The sequence below is a fragment of the Carlito syrichta genome, unplaced genomic scaffold (genome assembly GCF_000164805.1).
Source record: "Carlito syrichta isolate Samal-C Ts95f unplaced genomic scaffold, Tarsius_syrichta-2.0.1 Scaffold308238, whole genome shotgun sequence".
In the NCBI taxonomy this organism is placed as follows: Eukaryota; Metazoa; Chordata; class Mammalia; order Primates; family Tarsiidae; genus Carlito; species Carlito syrichta.
This window is the reverse complement of record NW_007252334.1, coordinates 261571-274438: the sequence shown is the minus strand read 5'-3', so window position 1 is coordinate 274438 and position 12868 is coordinate 261571. Positions and strand designations below refer to the sequence as shown.

The 12868-nt window shown below is 43.1% G+C and overlaps 1 protein-coding gene across 1 annotated transcript in view; it reads left to right on the top strand.

Moving 5' to 3' along the window:
• TIAM1 (T-cell lymphoma invasion and metastasis 1) overlaps positions 1-12868 on the top strand; it is a 227495-nt gene that overhangs the window by 178111 nt on the left and 36516 nt on the right. The window lies entirely within an intron of this gene.

Below are 12868 nucleotides of genomic sequence, written 5' to 3'. Positions count from 1 at the left end.
TTCAGTGGCCATTCCCGGCCACCGCAGCCTCGACCTGCTGGGCTCCGGCGATCCTTCCGCCTCAGCCTTCCGAGCAGCCGGAATTACAGGCAGGCGCTACCACACCCGGCTGATTTTTTGATTTATGGTAGAGATGAGGTCTCGCTGCCCAGGCGGGTCTCGAACCCGCGGGCTCAGGCAATCCACTCACCTCAGCCTCCCAAAGGCGCGGGATCACAGGCTGAGCCACCGAGCCCGGCTTGGCTTTTGTTAAAGGTAAGTATCTTTTATGTTAAAAGGAAAGAAATGACTTTTTCTTGATTAATCTGAATAGATTGTTCCTTGACTGAACATTGTGAGAAAGTTCTTCTGACTCTTGGAAATAAGACACTGAAATTGCCCATAATTCATCATGTTTCTATTCCACTTCATAAAGAGTTCTGTGGGTCAATAGCCTGTTTTCATCACAGTCTTCAACGCACAACCCAATTTAAAAACTCCATGTTACTTATATCCAAAAGACACTTCCCCACGATAGACAATTTCTGTACTTATTCATCTTTTTTAATAATGTTGTTGACATATCATCTCGATCTGTCTACTTATCTCTCCTTCTTTTGCTTGACCCCAGTCATGCAATCTGAGTAAATCACATAGCTTGAAATTATACCTTTATTTTCTTGTTTGCAAGATTAGGGTGATTCTTGCCATTTTTTGGTGATTGGATTTTTGGGTGGGTCAAATAATAAAACTACGGAAAAGCACACTGATAATGAAAATATGCTTTTTAAACATGAACTATTATTTTTAAAAACGGACATTTCTCCATGTTTTCTGTTTTCTCTCCCTTTTTATATATAGGTTTCCTTAGGACTTTCTTGGGTACACATGTTGGACTTCTCAACATCTTTTTTTAACCCATGTTTGTTTCTCTTTCACCACCATAAGATCATCATTATCAGTGTCTTTTTAATCTGGGCACAATATAAAATTTAATATTTGAAAGTAACGTTAATATTTCTAGACTGGAAGTCATTATGTTGTTAGTTATTAATTAAAAAGCAGTTCAGGCTGGGCACAGTGGCTCACGCCTGTAATCTCAGCACTTTGGGAAGCCAAGGTGGGAGGATCCTTTGAGCCCAGGAATTCGCGACCAGCTTGGGTAACATAAGAAGACTTCATTTCTACAAAAACTTAAAAAGTTAGCCAGGTTGGGTAGCCCATGCTTATAGTCCCAGCTACTCGGGAGGTGAAGAAGGAAGGATTACTTGAGCCCAGGAGGTCAAGACTGCAGTGAGCTATAGTCATGCCACTGCACTCCAGCCTGGGTGACAGAGTAAGACAGACAGACAGACACACACACACACACACACACACACACACACACACACGACAGATCAATGGAAATTCACCTTTTGTTTGTGACAGAGTAAGACACACACACACACACACACACACACACAAAGACAGATCAATGGAAATTCACCTTTTGTTTAAAACCCAACCCCCACTAAAAATAAACAAAACCCAAACAAGTGGCCCTTAGGTTTACTTTTACCCACTTTTTTTTATTGTGAGTGTTGCCATTTGTCCTCAAGATAAATAAATATTTCTTTACCAATATATATTTTGAAAGGTATTTGTTAAGTTATTCTATTCTTAGAACTAAAAGTGTTACTCTTTGGTTTCTATTTGCTTTAGGAAAACAGTGGGGGTTTTCCCCCCATCCAAAACATTTGTTTCTGAATATTTTTTAACTTGAATCATTTTAACTTGACTGCAATAGCTCAGTGTTCTCATCTCCTTGTGGATTTTGAGAGTGATTGCTTCCGTGTTAAGTAGAGTGAGTCATGAGGTCATAAACAGAGTCCTGTATAATATAGGTTCTTGCAGTGAAGAGGAAGGAAGGGGCCCCAGGACTTTGCTGACTGATTCCACGTGTCTCCCTGACTCCCAGGCTCCTCTTCGAGAGAGGAAAGCTCTGGAACTCATCTGCCACAGAGAGGGTCAAATGTAGAAGGAGGGAAAGTCGTTCTTGCGTTTCCTTGTAGAAATTCATGGTGGGTTTTCTAGAAAGGGAGAGAATTTTCTCAAAATTATCTACAGGAAGTTTGGGTGATGATTTAACATTCTTTTTTTGAGTAGGAGTCTCACTCTGTCACCCAGGGTAGAGTGCAGTGGCACGCTCATGGCCACCGCAGCCTTGACCTGCTGGACTCAGGTGATCCTTCCATCTCAACCTTTCAAGCAGCTGAGACTATAGGTGTGTATCACCACGCCTGGATATGTTTTTTTATTTATGGTAAAGACAGGGTCTCACCAAGTTGCCCAGGCTGGTCTCAAACCCCTGGGCTCAGGCAATCCTCTCACCTCCACCTTCCAAAGTGCTGGGATTACAGGTGTGAGCCCCATGCCTGGCTGTGATTTAACATTCTTATAGATATTGAAGCTGGTCGCATTCTACCTATGAACTTGTGTTCCTTTCTGCTGGGTTGAATGTAGGGAGCACTGTGTAATTCTGCTCCCAGAAATACTTCCTAGTTTTGCTTTGGTTCAGAATACATTTTTTTATTTGAAAAAAAATTTTTTTTTTTCTGATTTGGAGTCTCACTCCGTCACCCAGACTGGAGTGCAATGGCCACTCCCAGCCACCGCAGCCTCCACCTGCTGGGCTCCGCCGATCCTTCCACCTCAGCCTTCCAAGTAGCTGGAACTATAGGCGCCTGCTACCACGCCCGGCTATATTTGAAATATTTTGTCATGCAACCCATGTTAGTGAAGTCCAATGGCCTTTGATGAATTAAATTTATTATTTAGGATAGTTGAAAGGAAAAATATGAAATTGAATGAGCAGTTCTTGGCAACTAGGTCCTACAGTATATTATTAATAATAAATAAGGGCTAACTGAATGACGGTGGCACGCAGTGAGACTCAACACCCGTTAAGGCCAAGAGATTTCATGGGGATAAGCGCGGTGGCTACAGAACCTGAGAATCAGATTGCAGCATGGAGGCAGGGGTGTGGCAGGTTTTATAGAAATTTAAAGCGACCTGTCGGTTACCTATTGGTCGGCAGGTGAGGCATTTTTGGGATTGGCGGGGGCTTTCGCAGGCGCGGGAACAGTGGGCTTTGTTGTGGAAGAAGAACCCGGAAAGCCTTGTCCAAGCCTCCATGTTAGTTTGTCCGGGCGCCTTCTTAGGCAGGAGCACCATTTTAGGTGGGGGCCACACCTAGGCTTAGCCTTTGGAGGGGACGGGTTCCTTGTCGTGGCTGGCTGGGGCCTTTCACTGACCACAGTGGCTCATCCCAGCACTTTGGGAAACTAAGATGGGAGGATCACTTGAGGCCAAGAGTTTGAGACAGGCCTGGGAAACACAGTGAAGTCCCCCTGTCTCTATAAAAATAAAAGAAAAATAATAAAATAAATGAATAGTAACACTTCTTTAATGTTGTATATGTTTGGCGCTGTCCTGTATTAACTCATCTCTTCCTCACAACACTCCTGAGAGAGATACTATTATTTTTTCTTTTTTTATGAAGAAGACTACTCAAACAGAGAGGTTAAGCAACTTGCTGAAGGTCACACAGCTCTGTAACGGCAAGACCAGGATGCAAACTCAATTTGGCACTAGGGCTTGTGTTGTAAATGACCAGATTGTTAGGATCTGGTGTTTAATACCAGACTTCATAAAAAGAAGGAATTAACTTAGTAGTGGTGCTGTAGGCCAATTAGATATACAGTCCATAGCCATTTAAATATTTTCCTAATCCTTAATTTTTCTGGGTATCTTTTTTATGATTTAAAGTCAAAGCAAGCAAATAGCTTAAGTTTCTTTATTAAGTTTCTTGATTTGTGCTAAATATCTTTTGCCGCATCTACTGTATATCAGATATATATCAATTTTTCTTGAGAGTAAGCTGAAAATTAATTTTTAAATTGTTAACTGTCTAAAATGGAAGGATGATTTTGCCTTTTCTGAATGTACCAGGCTGAGCATAGAAATGTAAATACATAAATACATAAGTAGAAACAGGTGATCATTTTTTATTCCTGTTGAATAGGTGAGGGGTGTTGATTGTATTGCTGCTTAATATTTTTGCTGTTCTTTCTAAAGGAACTGTTTTACACACTATTGATCAGGATGAAGGGGAAGCATGTTGGGAGTTGTCTGTGTGTTTTTCACTTCTTTTAAACAGCTGTTTTAGCTACTAGCATGGCCTTTGGAGTAGAGCAAGTGGAGAATTGTGTGCTTGTTGTTGAGGGTGGTGGTACTGGAATGTCACAGCCATGGGTGGGGGTGAGATGGCCACACCGCAGGGGCAGTCTGGCAGCCTCCCTTTTCTTTGATAGCTGCCTCCTTCCTCTTGTGACTGTGGGTGACAGCCTCAAAAAGCCTCATCACCACTGGCTACTTGTCTCCCCCCGCTTCTAATCGAAAACTCTTGTTTCTGGAAATGGATGCTAATTAGCTCCGGGCAGTCATGTGTCATACATTCCAGGCTTCCTGGCAGCCTGGATTTTATTTTCTAGTTAGCAAATGTATTAGAATAATTTTCAGGACATTTCCATTCAGAAGGACTACTTTCTTTTTAATCCATGTTGTTACCATCTTGGAAATGTCTGCTTTTATAACAAAGCATAAGTAGAAAATGTGAACCCATACATTTGTTTTTTTAAAAACAGTATTTTTTAGAACCTGCTCCTGTCTCAGTAAGGAATGCTTTCAAAGTTGTCAGAGCCTGGCAGGTTTAATATTCCTGTGCTGTGCGGGATGCTGGCCAATCAGCTGATCCTGGGCTGCAGGGTGCAGACGCCTGCATCCCGGGGAGGCGTTTTTTTGTGCTTTGTTTTCTTGCTGGTGTCTGCGCTCCCTTTCTGGAACTTTTGTTGTTTAGCTGGGTGAAATCAAAGCATGCCTTCTGGTCCACGGGTTAGCCTTTGACAGCTTCCCGGGGAGGGGCACCGACGGGAAGCAGGCTCAGCTCTAGGGGGTCCCACGGTCGCTGTCCTTGCTGCATTAAGATGTGGCCGTAGGTTTTCTGGGAAAACCAGCATGGGACATCCACATGAGAGGATGCTCTCTTTGGAACTGGAAAGCAGTTGGTGCTCTTGGAGTATTTTAAGAAACTTCTGTCTCCGTGCTGAGCACGTCAGGTGGTAGAATTAACTACCATGAGAATATATTCCTGATGATGGCTGCACTGTGGAAAATAAAGCGCAAGCCCAGGATTGAAAACAATGACAAGTCCGGTGACTCTATCTATCGGACACTTCATCTGGTGAGCGCGTTTGCTGTTTGAATTCTGTCTTGCTAGCCTTGTGTGTGTTAGGAGTTTGCAGCTGAATTGTTTTCCAGCCCGAATGATGGTGATTATATGTTTCCCATTTCCCCATATTTCATCTTTTCACCCTCTGAATTCCCTTGTGGGTAAAGAATATCTATTATAGCTTTTTTGGGGGGGGGGTCTACAGTTGATATGGAGTTGAATTTGTCTAGAATCTTTACATCTGTCTACTCGTTCATACTTCAGTGGCAGAAAGATGCAGTCTGTGTGTTTGTTTAATTGTCACTGGGATTTTTTCCTTTGTTTTGGTTACTGAGATTTTGAGTGTGTTTTGTGTGCTGTGCCGGACGAGTCTCTTATCTCTCCTCTGATGCCCCTCGGTGTGTTCAGCAGGCAGTTCTGGAAACAGGATATTCAACTTGCCTCCTTCCATAAGGCTTGAGGTGTTTTTCACTTTATTTCTGCTTACTCGAGAAGATGGATATAGAAGCATTGGCTCAGGGGATGTGTTAGGGGTTTAGCATCAGCTGACCTCTTTGAGCAAGTCTATTCCTATAGTAAATGTTAACTCTCTAATAAGAAACTGTAGTGGGTTAATGGCAAGAAATAAATTTATCACAGTCAAATTAAACCTTTTGATAACTTATTATGACTATTAGAGGTTGCGGACTGTTATATTTTGTATCATTTAATAAAACTTAAATGTGGTAAGTGAATACACCTGATTTATCCAAATAAACTTTCGTTCTTCTGATATGTTTCTTCTTTGAAGTTTGTTCGAGAGGAAACTGAAAATGTGCAGAGAACTGTAGGGATTACCGTTGTATATAATGTCTCTGAAATTATGGAGTGCATTGTTCCCCCAAAAAGCTTAAGTAAAGGCTATAAGATTTTAGGCCACTTGAGCCCCTTTTAAATCTGTGGGACGTGTTAAGTCGGTCAGACTCGAAAGAACAGTTTTAGAACTGTGAACTCATCTAGAGTTAGAAATTGTCTTTGGTGGTTGCATAACAGGAAGAGCTTAAACAGCTGGGTAGCTGGAGTTGATAGTGTGTACTTAAAAGGCTGCCCCCCTCTTTCTGTACTTTCTTTTCATCTTCCACCGGAGGAAAGCGGTATTATAAACAGGGAGCCTCACGCTGGCCACAGCAAAGTGGCCCATTTCCTCTGCCATTGTCCTCCTCTCCTCTCTGTGTTGGTTGGATAATTCCTAGTCCTGACCAGGGAGCAGCTCTGCTACCCTTTAACAATGTTAAACTCTCAAATGCCTGTGAGTGCTTTTTGGTTTCCAGGGTGACTGGGGACAGTCTCAAGTGTGGCGAGAGGTTTGTACTTTTCCCATTGGAGAAGCCGGTCTGTCTTCCCCTCGCAGGAGTCCTCAGCTGTTTGTCCCAGATCCTGATAGCTTGGCTTTCAGGGGCATGTGGAGAACCTCCCGTGGAGGCAACCTTTGTGGGCACTTGTGGCTACAGTGCTCAGTGTGGGACTGACTGGGATGCCACCTAACACGCCATGATGAAGCAAGGTGAAGCCCCATGGTCAACTCCTACATGCTCCACCATGATCACATGAAGATGGTCCTGGTGGCTTTTGAAGTAAAGAAGTTTGACCACAGTAAGGGAAAAGGGGACTTAAAAGCTGAGCCGCAATATGTAAAAATCTCTAGCTTAGAGATATTCTCAAGAAGATATTTCGTAGTTTCTTCAAAGGATATTTTGGAGTAATAGTGTAATAAAACAAAATTCTCAAACTTAACGACATCCTTATAAGTTAATTATTTCCAGCAAAAATTCCTCACAAATAACACCCTTGGACAACATTTATAGGCATTATTACTTGTAATTCTGTGGTACTTTTGTTCTTTATTCAAGTAACATACAGTTGATAGTAAAGAGACTATATTCATTTGGACTCTATTCCTTGTGATACACCTGAGAGTTTGTACCTTGAATCACCAAACAGGGTTGCCGGTAGAGAGACTGCCTTGGCACTTGCTGAACTTCACAGGCCACCTGGCTAAATCTTTCCTAGGCTTAGGAATGTGTCTAATTAAGAAGGGATGCGCCAGGCTCGGCGGCTCAGCCTGTAATCCCGCGCCTTTGGGAGGCTGAGGTGAGTGGATTGCCTGAGCCCGCGGGTTCGAGACCCACCTGGGCAGCAAGACCTCATCTCTCCAATAAATCAAAAAATCAACCGAGCATGGTAGCGCGCGCCTGTAATTCCAGCTACTTGGAAGACTGAGGCGGAAGGATCGCCGGAGCCCAGCAAGTCGAGGCCACTGCACTCCAGTCTGGGCGACAGAGTGAGACTCCAACTCAAAAAAAAAAAGGGATGCTTAAGCCTCTGAACTCTTCAAAGAGGACCCAAGGTAATCTGTGGGTATCCTTGAGGTACTAAAGGTATTTCCTAATATAGTTCAGGACTCAGGGGAGTGAGACAGGAGAAAGGATAGTGACCTGGCTGGTTAGGAGTGAGTTGGAGTTGGAGTTGGAGACAGGCTGGGTTTAGAACACTGAAGCCCTATCCTGTATCCCCTGACCTCAGCTTCCCCTGACAGTCTGCTTAGAACTAAGGGTGCCAAACTTTGCGTAATGATAAACTTTACACAGACAAAGTCAGGAACCCTGTCTGTACTCTTTTTTTTTTTTTTGAGGCAGAGTCTCACTCTGTTACCTAGGCTGGAGTACAGTGGCATACTCATGGCCACCCCAGCATCTGTCTGCTGGGCTCCGGTGATCCTTCCACCTCAGCCTTCCAAGTAGTTGGAACTACAGGTGCGTACTACCACGCCCAGCTAATTTTTGATTTATTGTAGAGATGAGGTCTTGCCAAATTGCCTGGGCTGGTCTCGAACCTGTGGGCTCAGGCAATCCACTTGCCTTGGCTTCCCAAAGTGCTGGGATTACAGGATGAGCCACCGAGCCCGGCCCTGTTCATACTCTTTTATAAATGGAGATCTTGGGATCTGGTGTGGTGACTCACGCCTGTAATCTCAGCATTTTGGGAGGCTGAGACAAGAGGATTGCTTGAGCCCAGGAGTTTGAAACCAGCCTGGGCAGCACAGAGAGACCTTGTCTCTACAAAATATTTTTTTTTTAAAATTAGCTGGGTATGGTGGGGCATGCCTGTAGTCCCAGATACATGGGAGGCAGAGATGGAAGTATCACCTGAGTTCAGGAGGTCGAGGCTGCAGTGGATCAAGACCGTACCACTGCACTCCGGTCTGGGTGACATACTGAGACTTTGGTTCAAAAAAAAAAAAAAAATGGAGATCTCAAAATATGTATAGTGGAATAGAAGGAATGAAAACCTGGAAACTCCATCCCATATCTTTGATTATTATTTTTTTTAGTTCTAGACAAGAATAAAAACAAGCCAGTGAGGTGTGAATTGGAAGCACAAAGGGAAATGTCTTTTGGAACTTCCTGCATTTAATGTGTGTCAGCTACACTTTTATAACTTTTTGCCTTTCGTGAAATGTGGGACATTCTTGGTATATATAAGGATACTGATTTCACATGGACAAAAGTGATAAAAGTGCACATGATAAAAGTGCAGAAGGTTGTGCTATACCTTGATAGCACATCCTCGAGTAACATTGTTTTGTTTAATGCCATTCCATTATAATGTTGATGAGAAGAAAAAAATCCTTTTCAGGCCAGGGCCACTGTCTGTGGAGTTTGCACTTTCTCCCGTGTCTTCATGAGTTTTCTCCTGGAACTCTGGTTTCCTCTCACAGCCTAGAGATGTGCACATTAGGCGAATTGGTGTGTCTAAATGGTCCCTGTCTGCCTGAGTATGAGCACTGTGTGCGTGCCCCCTGTGATGATGGAATGGCATCCTGTCCAGGACTGGTTCCTGCCTTGTGCCGTGAACTGCTGAGATAGGCTGTGGCCACATATGGCCTAAACTGGAATGAGTAAGTTGGAAAAGGAATGAATGAATGAATACCAATTATTATAAGATAAGAATCTATAAAGTGTACAATAATCGTACAAATGCTGAACAATCAACAATGTGGTACAAAAGCAGTCAATGATCCTGCTATATCCTTGCTTGTTTTTGAACTGCATGGCATTGGTAATAGGAGGCGCTTTTTTTTTTTGAGTTGGAGTCTCACTCTGTCGCCGAGACTGGAGTGCAGTGGTATGCTCCCGGCCACCACAGCCTCGATCTACTGGGCTCTGGCGATCCTTCTGCCTCAGCCTTTCAAGTAGCCAGAACTACAGGCGCGCGCTACCATGCCTGGCTAATTTTTTATTTATTGTAGAGACGAGGTCTTGCCAAGTTGCCTGGGTGGGTCTCAAACCCACGGGCTCAGGCAGTCCACTCGCCTCGGCCTCCCAAAGTGCTGGGATTACAGGCTGAGCCACTGAGCCCAGCCATGTCGTGCTTTCTACCATGCTTCCTTTGCACACATTTATTCCTTGTTTTATCCCATCACCGCTGTGACCACAGTCGCTCACTGATTCACCAACAGTTGGGTAAATAATGATCTTACTTGTTTTTATTTCTTTTTTAAATGTATGTGAAGCTTATATGTATTTTAGTGTTTAATATTAGAAGTGTTTTTGGTCTTTATTTTAGAAGTTTGGTGATGTTTGTCTAACCAGAAATATGTCGTAAAAATGTAACTTGTTTATATCAATTACCCTGTGGTAAAACTGGTTTTGTTACATGACATTTAGCTTAGTCAGTTTCCAAGAACCCATGGACCATGTTAAATGAGGGCTTAATAGAATGAGCTGCAGTGATGGTTGTATTTGTCATGAGTAGTTGCTTTGCTATTAATTTGTGTGAAGAACAGACAGCTGTGGTTACAATTGGAACATTTAGAAAAGCATAGTGTAAGCAAAGGTACCAATTATACCTTTGTTGTGTTAGGTTCTTTGGCCAGGTACCAAATCAAAACCACCAAGGAGAGTTTGAGATAAGATGGGGGCAGGGCAATTTGTTGTCAGCTGTTGCCACTATGAGATGTTCATTTTGGCAAAGGTTTTTTTTCTTTCTCATCATGACTTTGCTATGAGTTGCCTATTGCAGTTATCAGTGGTTCATCTAAAAGACACATGAGCGTTTTTGCTAAAATGGGTGTATTTTTTCCTTTTTTATCTTTTAAGACAAAATATCCTATTTTACTGTATATTTAACGATGAGGTTGGGTTAGCAAAATCCTAGCAATAACTAAATAAAACTGTTTAGTTCCTTTCTACTAAAATAATCTTGATTAAAAACATGGAATCTTAGCTGGGCTCGATGGCTCAGGCTGTAATCCCACGCCTTTGGGAGGCTGAGGTGAGTGGATTGCCTGAGCCCGCGGGTTCGAGACCTGCCTGGGCAGCGAGACTTCATCTCTACAAAAAAATCAAAAACTCAGCCGGGCGTGGTAGCGCTTGCCTGTAATTCTGGCTACTCGGAAGGCTGAGGCGGAAGGATCGCCGGAGCCCAGCAGGTCGAGGCTGCGGTGGCCGGGAATGGCCACTGTACTCCAGTCTGGACAACCCAGTGAGACTCCAACTCAAAAAAACAAACAAACAAAAAAAGCAAAACAAAAACATGGAATCTTTTTTTAGCAGCCTTATTGAGATATAATTCACATACTGTACAATTCAGCCTATTTTGGTGAATTTTTCCAGTCAGTCACCTAAGGGAAAATTGTTTGTGGGGATATTCAATGTCAGAAACATGCAGCTCCACAGAAAACTTTGAACAGTGCCCCTGACAGGTGACTGACAGCTTCTGGGTTAGTGCTAACAACACATGAGCTGTGGTGCTTGTAAGAAAATTAGAATAGTAATTATGTGGCGAGTCTTGGTGCTTCTCTTTCCGGCTTCAACACTGCTGCTAATGCCTCTTTGTTAGGTTCTGATTTTCCCTCTCCTTGTACTGTCTTGATTCCAGAATTCCTTTGGATATGCAAATGAGGAAAAATCTCTGGAATCTTAGCTGCCTTCCTCTGTGTTTAAAATTGCCCCATGGAATATGCTTGATTTTAACTTTTATGCCCCACACAAAACGCCAGCCTTGACTCTCAGCTTTGTGTATCAACTGTTGTTATTTCTGGGAGGATAGTCTTCTTGGGTAGGTGGTAAAAGAAGTAATTGTTTTTCTTTTCTTTTCTTTTTTTTTTTGAGTTGAAGTCTCATTCCGTCACCCAGACTGGAGTGCAGTGGCCGCTCTCAGCCACCGCAGCCTCGACCTGGGCTCCAGCGATCCTTCCGCCTCAGCCTTCCGAGTAGCTGGAACTACAGGCGCGCGCTACCATGCCCGGCTAATTTTTGATTTATTGTAGAGATGAGGCTTCACCAAGTTGCCCAGGCAGGCCCCGAACCCACGGACTCAGGCAATCCACTCACCTTGGCCTCCCAAAGTGCTGGGATTACAGGCTGAGCCGCTGAGCCTGGCCTGTTTTTTCTTTTCTTTTTTAAGCCGGGTTCTCACTGTCACCCAGGCTGAGGTGCCTAGTGTTGTGATCATGGCTCACCGCAGCCTTGACCTCCTGGGCTCAGGCGATCCTTCTGCCTTAACCTCCCAATTAATTGGAACTACAGGTATGCATGCCTGGCCTTTTTTTTTTTTTTTAAATAGAGATGAGGTCTCGCTGTGTTGCCCAGTCTGGTTTCAAACTCCTGGGCTCAATCGAATCCTCCTGCCTTGACCTCTCAAAGCGCTGGGATAAATATGCATGAGCTCTGTTCCCAGTGAAGAAGTAATTCTTTATTTGCACTGATATTTCTTGGAAATGTTTTGTACCCAAGGTTGAATTAGACAATAGAAGCAGAGAAGTATGAGAAGACAGCCACTACCTTCAAAGAGTTATCCATCTAGCATTTATAGAGTGATGCATTTGAAGCAATGTCATTGGACTCAATTTTGTGCTATGAAATAGCCTCTGGAGCAATTCCCTGGGGAGCTTCTAAAAAAACTGATATCTATACATCCCACCCTAAATGTTGTGAATAAATTAACCTGTGGTGTGCATGGGGGCATTGGGCTGTTTAAAACCGCAGGTGATTCCAATATTCAGTCAAGGAGAATATCGATCTTGGGTTTTTCAGCAACATGTGCTTTGGAGAACTGTTTTTGCGTAACCTGAAGAGTTGCAATTTTATAATCCTAGAATCCTACATTTCAAATGGATAACAAACTCTCGTGCAACCTTCACAGTCTGTACCTGATTCCTCCCCACAGAGGTGAGGTAGAGACTGGGATCTCCCATTGAAGCCTGTTTCAAGGCTAACTCCTTTATTCTCAGAAGAGAGTGGTATCTTTCTGCCTTTGGAAAAATAGAAACTTTTAAAAAATATATGGGTATCTTTCTTAATCTAGAAAGTTGCCTCAGTGTCTATTTTAACAGAGACAGGAAGGATCTTGGCTTATAAAAGCATGTTTGCAACATTACAAAGTAAGTAGATATTGTGAACTGAGAGTCTGATAATTAAATAACTTTGCACTTTGGGTGAAATGCAGTTAACTTCTCAATCTCCTGATTTATCAGATTCTTATGGGTTGGTTAGGACTGCAGCCTTTGCAACTGGACTGCCTGTTTCAAATCTTAGTTCTACCACTTCCATGCTATGTCATCTTTTTTTAAAAAAAATT